Consider the following 13,170-nt stretch of genomic DNA (forward strand, 5'->3'; position numbering starts at 1 on the left):
ACACACACACACACACACACACACACACACACACACACACACACACACACATTATTTACAATGACTGTTCTCCATCTTAACTACTTGTGTCTCTGGTGAACCTACAAAGATATATCGTTACACTGAGATTAAACTGTTCAAAGTTTTAACATGGACAATTAAAGTTCAGATAAACTGTTAAAACACTCACTACTTATTCAGTCACAAAGTCAAGATTCTAAATGCTCTTTGGCTATCCTCTAAGTATAGACTTAACAGTGCTTCTCATTGGTCTAAAAACATATATCAGAATCTCCAGACATAGGAAAAAATACTCGTGCTTTTAAGCCTTTGGCTATGATGCCACGGTGTAAATCTGTACCGCTATTTTACAGACACCTGTTAACTGCTTTTTTCTACAATGTGAATATCAGTACAATAGTAATGCTAATATATCTAAAACTTTTATATCCTTCGATAAGACTTGGATCCACTTGTCACAGATCAAATGGACTCCAGATAAATTCAAGTTCCAAATACAAGGTTTTCCTTTAAGTGTCTAAATTTTCACTTCTATACCTAGTCTCTATTTGTCTCAGCAGATTAGCACTTGGCAAACAGACCCTTGGCATCCAGGGAGCACCTGTGAATCGCTAACTGCTTAACTCTGGGTTTGCTGAAAGCTGCTGTGAACCAGTCCATTCAATGTAATTTCACCCTGTCTCTTCACCTGAATCAGATGCTTCCGATAAATGGCCCATTACCCAGCTTTTGACTAGGCTTTCAGCCTTTCTGGGTCCTAAACTCCTACACACCAGTTAAGCCAAAAGCAGCTACAGAAGGGAATGCATCGTTTCTGCCCTATAACAGACTGAAAATGCTAAGTTGCTCCCCTCATCCGCCCCCAAACAAAACCAAATACTCCTTGACATAGGGGCAAAATGGCTAGCTATAATACCAATTTATATGCAAAAAGAAAAAAAGGCTCACATTCTTAGATTTATCAACATGGAGATTCTTTAGCTAATAGTTCTACCGTACAATAAGACGCTTGGACTGAGTTATACAGAACAAAAAAATCTGTAAACCGGTGCTCATTATAAAATCAAGGATTTGACCCAGGATACAACTTCAGGGAGGAATTTAACATGTAAGCTCCACCTGTACAATGATGATGTAACTTCCTGGGATTCTGGGAGTTGTAGTTCTGAGAAAATAACAAGGAAGCCTCATGAGAGAGTAGAACGGGCTGTGGGTTTTACCCAAAGAAGCCCTGGACAACATGAGCCTTGAAGCTGTTCACCTGTAAAGTTTCCAAGAGTGGTTCTTGGAATTCCATCTTGGTCAGTATTTAACATTTTAATAAAATCTTGCTTTAATTTGGTCAAAATGGTGGAACTGTTTTTTCCCTAGTGAATCTCCAGATTAGCACTGGCAAGCTGTTCTCACCTCAGTGGTGATCAGCTGAGTGGATTCACTTTATGATGGTTTATTGATTGTGACTTTGTCTTTTTATTTTTTAAATGAAAGTTACATTCTACAAAAATGTTTGTAAAGGATACAGCTTTTTTGCAGCTGAATCAAAAAATATTTAGATTTTTCTATACTACTTTATCTTTTATTTGTTTTTAAATTTATTCTTTGGACATTTCATACAGCTTTACAATGTATCTTGATCATATCCAATCCACTCTCCAGTTCCCTTCCTCCAACTCTCCTCCTTTCCCAAGCATCTTCCTTCCAATTTCATGTCATTTTACTAATTTTTATAACCCACTGAGTGGGTGCTGCCCATATATTGTGGTTGTGCAGCATGGGGCATGCAAAAACTGCCAGTGGCCAAGTCTCAGTAGTGACTTTCCCTCCTCCCGCAGCCATCTCAGACAATAACTAGGGGTGGAACCTCTGGAACCCCTCCCCACTCCATGCTAGAGGTTTTGACTGAATTGACCTGGGGCATGATTTTGCATGTAACCACAGTTGCTGTGAGCTCCTGTGCACGCGCCCATGTGCACAGCATTTCCCAGCGTTTCTTCCCATCCTCTGGGTCTTGTGTTCTTTCTACTCTCTCTCTCCCAGTGTTCCTCAAGCCTCATTGGGGACTTAATTTAGATGTTCCAGCTGCTGCTGATGGCTCACAGAGGCTTCTTCTCAGCATTTTGAACAGCTGTGTGTGTCTCTGCATTAACCACTACCCACTGCAATGTGAAGTTTCTCTGACCAAGGCTAAGAGAAACACTAATCTTAAATCTTTATTATTTCATGCTACTTTAGGATATACCCTTACTCACTATTGACTGTCATGTCCATATGGCCATGGATTGCTAAGGGGCCTTTCTATGTCATCTTAAAACAGAAGTGGAAGAGAGGTAAATGCTGTCTCATCAACCCATTGCTTTGCAGCAAACAAAACACCATTTTCCCAACCTTGGTTATATACTATTGTTTGTAAATGATGACGTGGGGCATTGTAGCATGAGTTCTAGTAGGTCTTTGTAATAAAGGCTTGGAGTCAAATTATGGGGAAAATGCTGAGGGATTAGAGAGACAAAGTAGCGTAGCCACAATCACCTCACCTACCCCACTTCCCAGCCCAAGAGACTGTTTCTTTTTACTTCTGTCTTACCACTTTCTTTCTCTGCCATATCACTTCCTGTCTGTCTGGACAGATCTCCAGACGTCTATGTTTAGCTAGTGGCTAGCTCTACCCTCTGTTCTTCAGGCAAGCTTTATTCGTACAAACAAGGTATCACCATAGGGCATTAGTTACTATGTTATAGAACATGTTCAGAATTCCAAAATGCCATCCTTGGATGTTGACTGCCACAGGGATTTGTTTTCATTTCTTTATCAGTTTGTCCCCTGTAATCCCTAGGGATAACCTCTCAGCTAAATTAACAAATCCAGCCAAACAAAATTGAGTGGTTGTGAGTTTCTTCACTCTAGAAATCCTTAAAGCATGGCTGTAGTTAGTTCAAAATATTGACCAACTGCAGCCTCGATTTAAATTGAATATTCACTTTTAGTTACTCTAACATTTTAAAACTTCATTTTTAATTTACCCCAAAGGGGAGGCATAGATACCATAAATATGTTAAATTACTCTTAGCAGGGATCTGAAGAATTTTTGGAAAATATAGTTTCTATTGACTGATACTTTTTAACTTTTAACTTTTTAACTGGTAAAGTGTCCCAGTACCTTTAACTACATCTAATCTTAAGATGTTTATCCTTATTTCCTAAAGGACCTTATATAAAATCTCTTACTCTTTTCCCTTTAATTAATTTTACATAGAGCAAGCAGATTTTTTTTATCAGATGCATGGAGAAAACTGCATTTACATTTGAAAATTAGAAGTCTGAAATCAGAAAGAGCACCAAGAAATAATCTACCAAATTTGAGAAATCCAAATCAACAGCTGGACCCAAGTAAAGTATGAATCCTTGACATTTATATCTATGCTACCAGAATATATATCTGTAAAATGCCTATTGTAAATTTCAATTTTACTCTATCAAGATTCTTCCCTCCCTAATAACTTAATCCTCTTTTCTATGAATAGATGAACTCTTCAGAGTCTCCATAGAAGTTCCTTGGGTACCAGTTCCAATTAGGAAGCAATAATGCAAGGGAGTCTTCTTTTGTTGCTTTCTGAAAAGGTGCATTAGTGTCCAGAAATTCAGCTTTTTGATCCAGGAGTCTATATAAAGAAACAGACATGCTAGTACCCATTTCGTCATCTGGGTAATACCAAATTTTAGATGACCAATATTAGTTGAATATGAAGTGAGAACTGGACGCTGTGTGCTATGCTGGCGACTAACAGGAGAGATGTTATCTAACCCCCCAAGTGAGGCAGCAAGGAGGTGAGTGAGAAGGAGGAAGAGAAGTAGTGAATGAAGAGACTGCCAATATGGGAGATGGCGTTGAGAGATTCAGTGAAGGAGAGGGGTTTTGAGAGCTTTATCTTAGGGCAAAGTAGTAGGATGTGATCAGTTCAAACACCCGCATACGTATGCGTATACGCATATACATGGATTAATTGCTAGCTAGAATAAAGTTTTAAGTGGGCAAAACTAATTTCGAATGCATTATTCCTCCAATAAGATATTTCTTTAATACCTTCCAAATTTGTTTTGGTAGCAAACATTGTTTTTGTTCAGGAAGTATTTCTGTAGTGAGACAGAAAATAACACATAGTTCTTTTATTATTTAATGAATTGTAAAATATTGGATAAATTCCTTTGAACTTTAAGTTAGCTTATTACATTTTTACTTTATGACAGAAAGATGGTAGCAGCTATGGCAAGGGCTCAGACAATCAGATCGCAGTTTCAAACCACGGGGCTGTGGCTGTTTCAATGTGTTAGGTGCCAATGTGCAGTCTGTACAGTGGCTACCATGCCCCCTGGCCTTATAGGAAATGTGCTCAGATGTTCACCTTCTGTGCCACTGATTCATTTGAATTCCACCCCCCCCCCACATGAGGGTCCAAATTCTCCTTCCAACATCCACATGTGGTCAGATCAGCAAAATGTCATTGTCTTTATTTTTGCTTCTGGTGGAAATGAAGACACTCGTGAACTCCCCAATACCCTCTGTTTGTATGTAGTTCAGGGTTTGAATAGCTATGCCTTTAAAGACTTTATGAAAATCAGATTTCAGAGTCAGATGTAGGATGTCTAAATGCTTTTATTTTTGAGAGCACAATTTGAAACCCATCTTCTACACTTGTATGTAGGGCTTTCAGTTTGAAATCCAATGGCTTAGATGAGTTTTTCAGCACCATCTTTTTGTCATCACAGTATAAGGTGGTTTAAAATTTCATTTGTCACAGTTTTCAAACATTCTATATCTTGGGGCTAGAGAGATGCTTCAATGGTTAAAAGCAGTGGCTGCTCTTCCAGAGGCCCCAGGTTCTCAGTTTCAGAAACCACAGTGACAGAAACAAACAAAACATCAGAAACTCCAGTTGAAGGGAATGCATTGCCAACTGCTGTCCTCAGTGGGCATTGTGTGCGCACTCCACACAGACCTACATGCAGGCGAAACTCCCATATACATGAAATAAAGGTTTTTGTTTTTAAAAAGCATTCTTTACTACAGAGTCTTAATTTATACAAAGGAACTAAACACTAGTTTAATAAGTCTTTAGAATAAATAAGGAAAAAAATTAAGAAACTGTGTTTATGAAGCAGCCCTGATATAATTATGTATTACTGAAGGAAAAATAACTGACAAAGATAAAATGAAAACAAAAGGAAATACTTGGTTTAATACACAAATTCCTTTTGAATTTTCCTGACTGTACATCCAGAACATGGCTAGTTCCTCCTCCATGTCCTCATGATAGATTCAGGTCAACCACGACCACAGAAGCAGTTTCAGAAAAATGTTTACTGTCTGTCTTGGCACATTGAAAAAAAAATGTGCCAATTTGGGCTGTAAAAGTGAACAGCTTTTTAAGAGGTAGTCTGTTCTGTTCATAGGACACATCTAATAGAGAAATATATTCTTTGGTTGATTTGAAATATGTTAACCTTCTGATATCTCTTGTACCAGTGAAAATACTCATCCCAGGGGCTTAGCATCATTTTGCGATGGTGGTGGTGGTGAGTTGTTCGCTCTGTCACTGTAGAACACCTTTGCAGTGCTACTGTGAATTACAGCTCCGTTAACATTGTTTACCACCTAATTATTGAGAAGCACTGCCATCCATCTCTGACAGCCCACTAAACGGCTCAAGACACCGTAGTATTTGCAACCAGAACAACAAGGTCATCGCAAGTTTAATTAGCCACTATCCATTATAAAACAGCAAATAGCCTATGATGAGGAGCAAAATTCCAATTTCTGAATATGCCTCATAAAATGACAGAGAATTGCTCATTTCCCAGTGATTCTAATAACAAATATATGTAATATCACTTACAAATGTTTTAGTATAATCTATAACGAGCACTGAGCAGAATTAATCAGAGGTTACTCATAAGTCTCCATATTGTGGTCCTTGGTTTTAAAGTGTACTTACCTTCTAGCATTTGTTATAAAAAGGGACAGCACCACGTGAAAATGAGGCTGAGAATTCTTTTTGTAATTTGAATGTGGATATATAAAGTAAAATCCAGGACCATCCTTTGTTATCAGGATTTTAATTTTAAACCTTAAAATTTTTGGTTTATCAGGCAATGTTTAGACAAAAGTAAAATTCTTTAAGTTACAACAGACTTTCCAGATATATGCAGAATCTTACTCGTGTATATCTTCTGGTGAGGATTTATTGTTATTTGCATTTCAGCTGATATACTGGGGGAAATATGAATGTGTCGTGGCTCTCATTTTAAAAGGTAAAATATAATAACTCAGCCAAGGTCAGGACCCTGATGATTAGCTTGAATCGATCAAAATCATCACCTTGAGAGGGCGAATGTTGGGAATCCTAAATAATAGCATCCCTGTGGGAAGCCAGCCCATCTTTGCTTTCCATTCTCTGTCTCGTCAAGGCATTTTCTTCCCATTTTGAAACTTTGGTGCAAAAAAAAATGCGTATGACTTTATATTTTATTTCAAATGTCAATTATAATGCTCAATTACTTGACCTTTTTAATATGGAAACATGACTAAAGTATCAGTGATTAAAAATATCTTAAAAATTTAAAATTAAACACTGGTAATTCTAAATATGTATCATATAATAAAATAAAAATTATGGCATAAAGTATTTTCTTACCAACTAAAACAAAGGGCAAAGTCATTACTTTTCCCTCTGAATTTTCTCATATGCAGAGTTTCAAACTTGAGTGTACACTATATGCATCTTGGGTACAAGTTATAATATAGATTTCTGGATTAATTACCATAGTATCTAATTCTGTACATTTTAGATAGAGTTCATGGTCTTGACAAAATACCTCAGACCCAAATAAGAGAAACCAGTGTATAAATAAATCTAAAATAAAACTGTCCAAAGGTCAGAAGGCAATATGTCAGTTTCTACACTAGTCTATGTCACAAAAATATCTGTGCAAACTTACAAAAAGTAAAATAACATTATCACAATGTTGTTTATTGCATCTATTTATTGATTGAGTTGTAATATAAAATTTGTAGTTTCTTTAATTTTAGAATATGTCAAAACATTGACATCATGTGTTTTAAATCCCTAAAAATATTTAAGCACATGTAATCTAGGAGATTTTGTATTACGTCTATGATTTGAGCATATATTCTGGATTTATTACATCATGTGGCTTGGGTTATAATAAAAAAAGTCTGGCGTTTCAGTGGAATATTCCTTTGTAGCACCTGGATAGTTTACTGGGTACCATTTCTTGCTTTATTTCAGCCTTTGATGTGGGAAGTCCTTCTGTAAATATGTTGCTTTTATTGGTTAATGAAAAAAGTTGTTTGGCTAATGACTTAGCAGAGTAAAGCCGTGTGGAAAATCTGAACAGAGATATAGAGAGAAAGTAGGTGGAGTCAAGGAGATGCCATGTAACTGCCGAAGGAGAAAGACACCAGAACAGAACCCTATCATTCTGAGCAGTTGTGAAGCAAATGAGCTGTTTCCAGTTACAAATAGCCATGGGTCAACTACATCCACATAAAAACTGAGAGAGCTTGGGAAGGAATTCTAGACACAAAAGAACAGAGTCAAGTACAGCTTTTTGGTAGCCACATTATTTTCAGAATTGCTCTTTTTGCAGGTGGCAAACAGAGGTGCGACTCATTTGAGAGAAAGTTTTCTGACTCAGCACTAGCAGTGAAGATTGCATGCCTTCTTTAAGAGCTGGCAGTTCTGGTTTTTTTTTTTTTTTTTTTTTTGGTATGTCCTGTATGTAAATAGGGTTTGTAAGCAGTGTACTATTATTTGCTTAATGACAACATAGACCTGCTGTGTCCCTGGGGCTGGGGCAGTGAGCTTGGCTCACAGAGGCAGTGAACATGCATCCACCATATTGGACTGGGCAGAATACGCAGGCAGAGCCACGGAGTTGGTCCTAGTCATGCCTGCTTAGCATTTAAAAAAATGCTCCTGGTCAGAAAATGATTACAGATATGCAATAAAGACAGATCCAGATTTTTTTTTTAAAAAAAGACATTTGAATGGCTCACAATGTTGGATAAATGTAGATAGGCTTGGTAAAGAGAAGAAAAAAAGAGTATAGACAGTTTCAAAAAGAAGTAAAGAAAAATAAGCCACATAAAGATAGAATCCAGAGAGTCTGGATTGTGTATATTATTGTGTTTTCTTTGATTTTTTTTTTTTTTTACTGCAGATAGACATTTTATTCTGGGAGTTGCTAAGTCAACCCAACATAAAGGTATCTTGACTTCATAATTTGGGTCTAAGGATATGCTGCTTTGGAAAAGAGATTCTGTATTTGCTTCCACAGAGGATAAAAACCTGTGGATTTCTTTGAGGCTAATGAGGTTTCATGGAACAAGACCCCCTGAAAGCTCTTTGAACTCAAAAAACACTTTGCCCAAAACAAAGCAGGAAGCAGTTTGGAGAAAACATCCCCAAATTCCCAAAGTGATGGTTTATAAATGTTTGTTTTCATTTAACGGGGGATATGATATAGAGCTGGACACTTTGTATTGGTATAGATCTTGGTCTATTGATGCAAATTTAAGGTCCATTGATACAAATTTGTTACACTGTGTATATGCATTTCTGTACTTATCTAAGGTATTGTGTTTGTGCAACTCATTTAAAAATATAATGTATAAGAAATAAAGATTAACAGATAGTCATCTACAATGTAGTCATGTTAGTTACTTTTTCTAGATGTACAGAGATATATTTCAGATGGATAGGTATTTTCTAAATCTTTTAGAAACCTACAGAATATGGCATTTAAAATGTTTTAAGAACTTAGATGTTTCTCAACAGTGAGACATATCTGGTTTCTGGCAGCACCAATTACTTCAGAGAAGTTGATGGGCATTAAAGAAACTTGTTATAGAATTTCCTTCAATGTGACAAGGCTAGCCATCTGGGCAAGAAATTGTTCTTTCCTGGACTGCATGATGATGAGTTGTATGAACTGGACATAAAGGACTCACAGAAAAATGACTGCTGAACTTGCCAAAAAGTAAAACAGTCCTCCAGGATTTCTGCTTCACGAAAGAGTCTACCAGACATTCTGCAGGATACAATAAGAAAGTGACTGACAAACTGCCAATATAGGTGAAACAGTTTTTCAAATTTCTTGCTTTATGAAAAAGTCTGCCAGATACTATGTCTGTAGGCTTAAGATAAATGCCCCAATGTTACAAAAGAATTTTTGGTGACTGTCCAGGCAGTGAAATGTCTCTGTCAATTCTAAAGTTTTGAAAATTGCTTACAGTGCTCTTCTTGTTTACTTAGGTTATATTATATCCTCCTGGAGGATTTGATGAAGTTGAAGAAAGACAGTTATAATTATCAAAGATAAATTAGATATAAAACTTTAGAGTCACAATGATAAGATAGAATGATAGAGTGTTTTCCTTAATTTGCCAAATGTAAATGGACTAAATACTGTAACTCTAATTCTTGCTTGATAACTTATTATAAGTAATTTTGCTATGTTAAAGTTAAAAACATTTTTTAATTAATTTATTTATTTTTACTTAAAAATTTCCACCTCCTCCCTTCCTCCCATTTCCCTCCCCTTCCCCTTCCCCCTCCCCCTCCCTCTCCAGTCCAAAGAGCAGTCAGGGTTCCCTGCCCTGTGGGAAGTCCTCCCCACTCCATCCAGGTCTAGGAAGGTGAGCATCCAAACAGACTAGGCTCCCACAAAGCCAGTACGTGCAGTAGGATCAAAACCCAGTGCCATTGTCCTTGGCTTCTCAGTCAGCACTCATTGTCTGACACATTCTGAGAGTCCAGTTTGATCATATGCTCCATCAGTCCCAGTCAAGCTTGCTTTGGTGAGCTCCCATTAGATCAGCCCCACCGTCTCAGTGGGTGGGCGCATGCCTTGTGGTCCTGACTTCCTCTCACCCACCACTCCAGCCTCCTCCCAGCCCTTTTACATCCTATGTCCTTCATCATGGAATAGTGATTATCATACCTGATCTCAACCTCATTCTTGAATCAACCATCAAGTCTGTTATCATTTCATTAATGGCCTTGGATAAATTAAATATATGGAGAAGTATTTGGAATGGGCCGTGTACAACTAAGTACTCCATGAATATATATTTCTTCTCTATAGTTATCTATTCATCTATATTGTAACATGGTTGTATGTCCAACTTTGTTGCTAAATCTCTAATGAACCACATTTATCAAATAATTTTTCTTTAAATGTTGATTTTGTAGTCCTATAGTAATTCAACTGAAAGTTTAAGACCCTTCATGTTTAATATACTACTTCAGCTTAACACCTTCTACAGTTCCTTTCTACAAAGAAGACTTAAGCTCAGTTCAGTGAGTTGCTGGTCATTCCCTAAATTCCTAACACTTTGCCATACCCAAGAGTTTGTCTCCTAGTTCCTGGAACTTTTAGTGTTCTTATCACCTCCCTAAATTTTGTCTGTTCTTTAGACCAAGTGTGAATGCTTGCATTTTCCTACCTCTGCTTATAATGGCATATCCATTTCTAGTACAGCAATTATATTAAATTTTCAGTGGACTTTGAATGACAAGTATCAGCAGGTGGCCATCACTTTGCAGAAGCCTTCAACTATCCCCAGAAGGTCTGTTTTGTTCACACTGTGTTTGTATCATACTTTTTATGTCTTGTTTACATCACTTAGCTTATAAACACTTTTAGGGCAAGGCTGGGTTCTAATTTGTCTATCTCTCATTTAGAACAGAATTTTGTTCATAGTAACGGTTCGTTTCATGACTATTAATGAAGAAAATTAATAAAAAATAAGGTCAACTCTCAATATACAATCATTAATAACTTAAACACGTATACTTCCAGCAATTAATGGATAAAACATTAACAAAGAACCATCTCTTGCCACGCACCGCGCCCCCGTGTCTGTGCTCTGTGCTCTGGCACCCAGTTTGCGAGCTTCGAACAAGGGGGCTGGAGGTTAAAATACACAGACACACACACAGACAGAGAGACAGCAACACGGGTCATCCTTGAATTCCCCAAGAATGCCCCCCTTTATTGTGTTCAGGGGAAGATTATATAGAGATAGCCACGCCCCAGTCAAACCCACCAGAAACCACTCTCCTGCCATCAGGAACTCCTGAAGGTCTCATGCTCAGAGCAGCTGTAGGCTCTCAGATCAGGGGAAAACAAGTTGTTTACAAGAAATTCAGGATCTGGGGTCTCACTGCTCCCAACAATCTCTTATTTTAGTAATTTTATTCCAATATGATAAATTTTATTTGTGAAGAATTTGGAAAATACTTGTATTTTCCAATACTTGTAAAGTCTACCTTTACTTAGTGATTCAACACATCTCTGTTTAAAACAGCAATTTCACATATAAAAAACATACAAATGTTCATAGAGAGTCAGAACTCCAGTGTAAGTCTCTTGTTCTCGTGCTCTTAGGTAAAGCTCACAGGTTCCATTCAGAACCCCACCGCATGCCATTCCTCATCTTTCCTTGTCATTGAACACTAAATTGCACCCCTAAACACAAATTTCCAGATATTCAAAGTTGCAAAACTCTTCATTGATCTCAAGAGCATACAGAAGTGGGAGGAAATGACCTCCATAAGGGCAAATTACTATGTACTCTAGATATTACTCTCCAACCAATAGCCAGTTTTGTAGAAAGTTTTGTGAGCACTTTCTCTTTTAAAAGCATGCTCTCTCTCTAGTCTCTAACTTACAGAACTTGACTGATTGAAACAGTGCTTAAATGATATCCATACTTGAGCAGGGACTTGACTATTGGTTTAACCAGTAATTTCAATATTTACAAATAATACAGTAATGGAATGAGGTCACCTTTAACTTATCCCTTCATCCACAGGTGACTTCAACCAAGAAGAATTCCTTCTCTCCGTCTTGTTGCAATAGGCAAAAGACTGATCTAGATCGATAGAAACCAGTCTTTACTCCACCTTGATTTTATGCAGAAGGTACCATTTTTCACAATCATTTCCTAGAATTTTCTTTACTATTGTCACTTTCATGGGTGACATCAAAATTGAAATTGCTTTTTTATTTTTATTTGTTTTTGTTTTTTTATTCATTTTACATACCAACCACAGTTCCCCCTTCTCTTTTCCTCCTCCCTTGTCCCACATCTCCCCAACCCACCCTCATCCACTCCTCAGAAAGGGTAAGGCCTCCCATGGGGAGTCAGCAAAGCCTGGTCCATTCAGCTGAGGCAACACCAAGGCCCTCAAGTGCAGCTTTCATCACTACTTTTCCTAATTTCAAATTCTAGATAAGAAAATCCAGTTTATCCCCCCATGCTCAACATTAGGAATGTTGTCTAGTTTACAGTCATTATAACATCTCTGTAGGCATTGCACACTTTCATTCAGCAATAGCGGGGATGAAACACGACAGTGACAATTCAAACCCAGACTGAGATACATAGCAGGATTATCTCAGAAAATGAACAAATGAATAAATAGAGTTCTAGATCCCAGTGAGTTGCATTAAATATACTTAATCCCATGACTTCCACTGTATCTGGATACAAACCCTACACAGAAAGCATGAGCAACCTTATTAAAACTTTTGGAACTGAGCAGTAGCAGGTGGTTTGGGGGAAGGGCGGTGTATTTAAAGCATCGGAAGCCAGCCTGAGTCAGCTATTCTTTATTCTTCCTGTGTTTCTCACCCTCTGTGGAACTGAGTCAGAGACTGCAGCTAGGAGCTCCACGTAAGCCCTCAATTATGCCTTCAAGATTTAAAAAAAAAAAAGAAAAAAACAATATTCACAACCAAATTAAATTGAGACTCTCCCATTCAGTCAGGTTTTGCTTTCTTTTCTATATTCACTTTTCTCTTTTCTGTATTTGTCTAGCCCTTTAAAAATTCCTGTAGGAGTATCAGGGACTGGAAACAGGAGCCTACAGGAGAATTATTCTGAAGAAAAAAAATCTTTCTCTAAATTCAGTGAGCTTATTAAGCCTGTGGAGGAGAGACTGTGCGAATCTCATCTTTCCCATCTTTTCCTCTTACATGGACATCTTAGAGTAGGGCGTGCAGGATGACACAAGATTAAAATGTAGAGTCCCAGGGACTGAGAAGTAAGGAGGAGATCATGGA

The sequence above is a fragment of the Microtus ochrogaster genome, unplaced genomic scaffold (genome assembly GCF_000317375.1).
Source record: "Microtus ochrogaster isolate Prairie Vole_2 unplaced genomic scaffold, MicOch1.0 UNK2, whole genome shotgun sequence".
In the NCBI taxonomy this organism is placed as follows: Eukaryota; Metazoa; Chordata; class Mammalia; order Rodentia; family Cricetidae; genus Microtus; species Microtus ochrogaster.